Below are 5,253 nucleotides of genomic sequence, written 5' to 3' on the forward strand. Positions count from 1 at the left end.
GAAGTTTACTGCAGGTGGACGGAGTCAAGGGATGTGATTCCACGACAGCAGGTACCCAGACCCAGAGGAGTAAGAGCATGGCATGTTCCAGAGACAGAAGGACCACAGTGTACGTAGACCCCTGATAGGCAGATTGCGACAAAATGAGATGAACTCATTTAGTTGTCATTGCTGGTGTTGCCTGAATCACTCCTTCCTTGACGAGTTAATTGATTTATACAATCATGATTTATGTACTGTGATGTGTCAGTCACTCCACCAGGAGCTCGATCTGTAATACCCCTCACACTCAGGTGCTCCTCATTCTGGACAGGTGAGGAAATGGAGGACCAAGCAGTGCTCATAAATGTTTTAGAGATGGGAGGCAACACTGAGAATACGCCATTGCTTTCTAAATTAATCTAGAATTAATTCATAGGAATCATGCTCATCCAATCAAAACACCAGAGTTACACTTTGAAACTTGCAAGAGTGATTCTAGAGTTTATCTGCAGGGGGGGTGAGGGGTGGGGTGGGCGGAGGGTGGATGTGTAAAACATAACCAACTAATCTCTGGGGGAAAATACAAGCCCTTGGGGTTAGAGAACGACCAGGTAATAAAATGCATCGTGAAGCGTAATAACTTTAAAAAGTGGTGTTGCCTAGCTGGTGTGGCTCAGTGGTTGAGTTTCAACCCATGAACCAAGAGGTCCCTGGTTCCATTCCCAGGTTGCAGGCTCAATCCCCAGTAGGGGCCATGTAGGAGGCGGCCGATCAGTGTTTCTCTCTCATCGATGTTTCTATCTCTCTATCCCTCTCCCTCCTCTCTCTAAAAAATCAATAAAAGCTGGAAGAAACAAGAGTACAGAGTGAACATGGGGAAGCAAAAGAAAACAAGGAAGTATGTGACCATGAAGGGAATGCTTAGTCTCAGAGATCAGAGGCTTATAGAAAAGGATTAAAACCTAGAAAGAAAGAAAAGAAAGATCCCAGTGCACTCAAAGGAAGAGAAGTCCCCCAACACCCCTCCTGCTTACTCTTCAATATAACACACAGCGGGGCCCACCTTACCACATCCTGGTTGATACCAACTTTATCAACTTTTCCATTAAGGCCAAACTGGACTTAGTGCAGTCAATGATGGATAGTCTCTATGCCAAGTGTATCCTTTGTATAACTGACTATGTAATGGCTGAAATTGAGAAATTGGGCAGAAGTATTGAGCGCCTCTAAGGATCGCCAAGGATCCAAGATTTGAACGATTACCATGCCCCCACAAAGGAACCTATGCAGATGACTGCTTAGTACAGAGAGTAACTCAGCACAACTGTTAATTGTGGCCACAGTTGACCGGGACCTTAAACAAAGAATCGAGTAAATTCCTGGAGTTCCCATCATGTACATGTCTAACCGTAGGTGCGACACTGAGCGGATGCCAGAGGATTATGGCGCCTCTCGGTTCTAATACTTAAAAGACAAAGTTTCTCTGCTTTCCTCCAACTGACTTTCTATAGTGCAGGGTTATTAAACATGCTACAGCATGCGTTACTGCTCCACTCACACTTTGCTTTTATGAGCTGAGAATGGTTAAATACACTCACTTTTTGGTATTATTTTGAAAATGATACTGTTGTTTTGAAAATAAAATTTTGTATCATTTAAAATTTTGTTGTATCTTTTTCTAAATCAGATGACTGCTAAAATCAATAAAAACATATATACATATATATACATATATACATATACATATATATATATTTTTTAAGTGATGTTGGTATGAGAATGGACAACCAGCCATCTCCTTATAGTCAGCCTGCACTCAAAGTGAAAGTTAAGAAATCATTTAAAATCTTCAGGATAGGTGAAGAAAGAATGCCATGTTAATTTCCATTCTTTAATTGCTATCAAGACTAAACATTTTTCATTTATAGGCCATTTATATGTTTCTTTGGGTGAATTGTTCATTTTCTTTACCTATATTTATGTTATTTGGGAGGCATATTCATGGAGTTCTTTAAGATCTTTTGTATCAAGAACATTAAATTTGGTAGCATTTATTTCTTACAAATAAACCATGCATTCATTTTCATTTCTACTACAGCTACCTACAGCCTCGATACCCATGCATGTGCACTTCAGCGGACACATTTGCTTGTGGGCATTAGCATTCATTCTCTCTCCACAGTGATAACTAAGAAGATTCGGCAGCTGGATCTAAAGAAACACTCATACTCCTTGGGACCCTACATTAGCCACGTCACAAACTTCAGGGGTGACATCTGGGCCACGTAGCTTTCTTTTATGAAAAAACCTCATACGTGCCTGAAAAAAGACATCGGTACTACATAAAAAAAAAAAAATGCGTGCCCATTTGAAGAAAATTTTCAAGATACAAAAATATTTGCCTCCATAATTCACCCTCTTTCCACGATCCATCCTTGACTGTTTAAAAAATGAGTGCCATGCTTTATTTCTCTCCAAAGATTATTCCATGCAGAGTCAATGACATCTTAGAGCAGACACACAGCTGAGTGGGTCGTCTGACTCTCCACATGTCTACTATCTGAGTAAATAAACAGAGACGTCGGCCACCAATGTCTCCATTCACAACGCTAAATCCAGTGTCTATAACTCTCTTCTCTCGGACTTGATTGACTTCTATCCTCAAAGCCTCTTCCAGGACCGGGTGCCCAGCAGAATCCTGGATTACACCATGCAGTGTATTTATCTAATGAAATATGAGCTGCGGGTACAACCAGCTATGCCTCGCCGCAGACACCCCATCCATCTGCTGAAAATAATCAATCTCGGAAAATAAAAGTCCTGGGAAAAGTTAAAAGTGGGTACACGCCAAGGATTAACGAAGAGGGTCAAGGGCAGAGCTGCAGTTATTTTACTGACCCGGAATCAGGGTTTGGGGAAAGGATCTGCGCATGTACCATTGGTCTAAAAAATGCATTTATCACAGAAAGCCAGGCTTGCTGACGGCAAGGCAGCTGGGCAGGTTCCTCAGAGGAGCCTCTCGGATGGGAAGTGGCGCGGTTGGAGTGGCAATGGCTTTATGGCAATGTAATCCAAATAAAATAATTCCAGGGGGTTCCCTCCCCTAACCTTGAATCTCAGGCTATATCTCATATCCCACAGAGAGACTCTTCCTCGTAGGCCCCAGAGATGGAGACTGCGTGCCCTGTGCTTGAGTGGATGTCCGTGGTCATTAAGAGATTACCTCAAAGGCAGAGCCTCTCCCTACAAGACCAGAAAGATTTTGAAAGAAGACCAAACCCTCCCAAGTGCTCTGAAATGTAGCTTTCAAGAATTCAGAGTTACTGAAAGCCGTATTTTCATATCTAAACGGTGCCAGGTTCCAGGCATGGGAGATGCCTTATTCCTGACTTACAGACAGACATGTCATCCGCCAGGTATTTATTGAGCACCAGTCTCGCTGAGCGAGGTGACAGAAGAATCGCTCTCTGCCTGCAGGGGACTTGCAGTTCAGTGGGGAGGCCTGTTGTTTCATGGGTTTGTTGTCGCTGTGATTTTAGCTCCTTCGCGCCTACAATTGTTTGACCTGCAACCAAATAACAGAGAATGACTTGTTTCGACTCATTCAGGTTCATGGAATGACTGAGACCACTGAGCAATAGGGCTTCCTCTTTGCATCACAACTTTTTAAAAAATAATCTTTATTGTTGAAAGGGTTACATAGGCTCCCCCCATTGTCCTCCATTCACCTCTTCCAGCCCACTCCCATCCTCCCCCAAACCCTGCCACCCCATTGTCTGTGTCCACGGGTTATGCATATATGCATACAAGTTTTTGTACCCACCCACCCTCCCCTGCCTTCCCTATGAAGTTCAGCAATCTATTCATGCTTCTGTGTCTCTGGATCTATTTTTGTTCATCAGTTTATTTGGTTCATTAGACTCCACATATGAGTGAGATCATGTGATGCTTATCTTTCTCTGACTGGCTTATTTCGCTCAGCATAATGCTCTCCAGGTCCCTCCAGGCTGTTGCAGCGCAACTATTTAATCTGAAGTCGGCGAAGCCTGTGCATTTCAGAAAGCCAGGCCCCCAAACATGGTCAGGGGGACATGCGTGGGAGCCAGATTCAGGGAGCATGAGCTAAGGAGACAGTGATCGCAGACCAGGGGCAAGTTAGGTCTGAAAGGAGGCCATGGGCAGGCGTTGGTGTGGAGGCGAGAGGAAAGAACATTCCTTCCAGTGGAGAAAGTAACGGAGGAAAAGTCACGAAGTCAGGGAGCCCGGTGCGGGCGTGCAGTGGCCGGTCGGCGAGTGGACCCGCTGCTCTCTTTGCTTTGGCCGAGACAGCGCTGTGTGGAGATGCATTCCGATTGACTTTCAAGTGTGGGAACAGAAAGTGTTTTGTCCCCGTCGGAGAGTGTCCCGTTTTCCAGTCAGGCCCCGTGTGCGTGCCACAGTCCTGACTCGGCCGTCCTCCTGTCAATGGGCGCTATGTTCTCGCCAGGAAGGGCAGCCCTCGCTAAATGTTATGGTTTGGAGTGATCCTTCCCAAGGATGGAAAACTGAGTTAATTCAATTAAGGCCCGGGGTCCTGGGCTTTGAACCAGCCACAGTCTCAATTTTATGAGAGGATGAAAAGTTAATTATTGGCCGAGTTTGAGGGACGTCTACTTTGAAAAGCCCTTTCCAAAAGACTCATTTCCACTTGGGCTTCCCTGGGGAACAGAAAGACAGGTTGAGCCAGGGTCAGGAGAACCTCGGATGCTGGGTATTCAGAATGGGGTCCTGCATCCCCCAGCCCTACCCTCCCCACCTCCCTCCATCCAGCATCCGAAGGGCTGGATGCTATCTGAACGTGACCTGAGCCCATATTTATCCCAGACAAGAAAATGCAAATTGAATTCAGGAAGTCAAGTTTTCTGGGTGTTTTTTTTTTTTTTTAGGGGAAGATCTCAATAATTCATTTGAAGGGGTGTTCCCTTTCTAATGCAGCCTTGTTGCTGCTTTTAATGTTATTACTTTATTTAACTTTAAAATTTTAACTCCAAAAGTTAGACACACATGTGTATACATAATACCTCTGAGATGATTGCAGTGATATAGAAAATATAAAGAAAGTGAAAATCATCCATAAGCCCACTGCCCAGGTGGATGATCTGGGTGTGTATACTTCCAAAAACTTTTTAAGCACAGATACACATACATGCACACACATGCACACACACACAACACACATACACTTCACATAATTAAGCCCACACACAAATGGTTATGCAACCAGGTTAGATT

The 5,253-nt window shown here is 44.2% G+C and overlaps 1 pseudogene; it reads left to right on the forward strand.

Moving 5' to 3' along the window:
• The first annotated feature begins 854 nt into the window (after window positions 1-854).
• LOC103299420 (rRNA-processing protein FCF1 homolog) lies at window positions 855-1,444 on the forward strand (annotated as a pseudogene).
• Window positions 1,445-5,253: the final 3,809 nt, after the last annotated feature.

This window comes from Eptesicus fuscus, chromosome 20 (assembly GCF_027574615.1).
Source record: "Eptesicus fuscus isolate TK198812 chromosome 20, DD_ASM_mEF_20220401, whole genome shotgun sequence".
In the NCBI taxonomy this organism is placed as follows: Eukaryota; Metazoa; Chordata; class Mammalia; order Chiroptera; family Vespertilionidae; genus Eptesicus; species Eptesicus fuscus.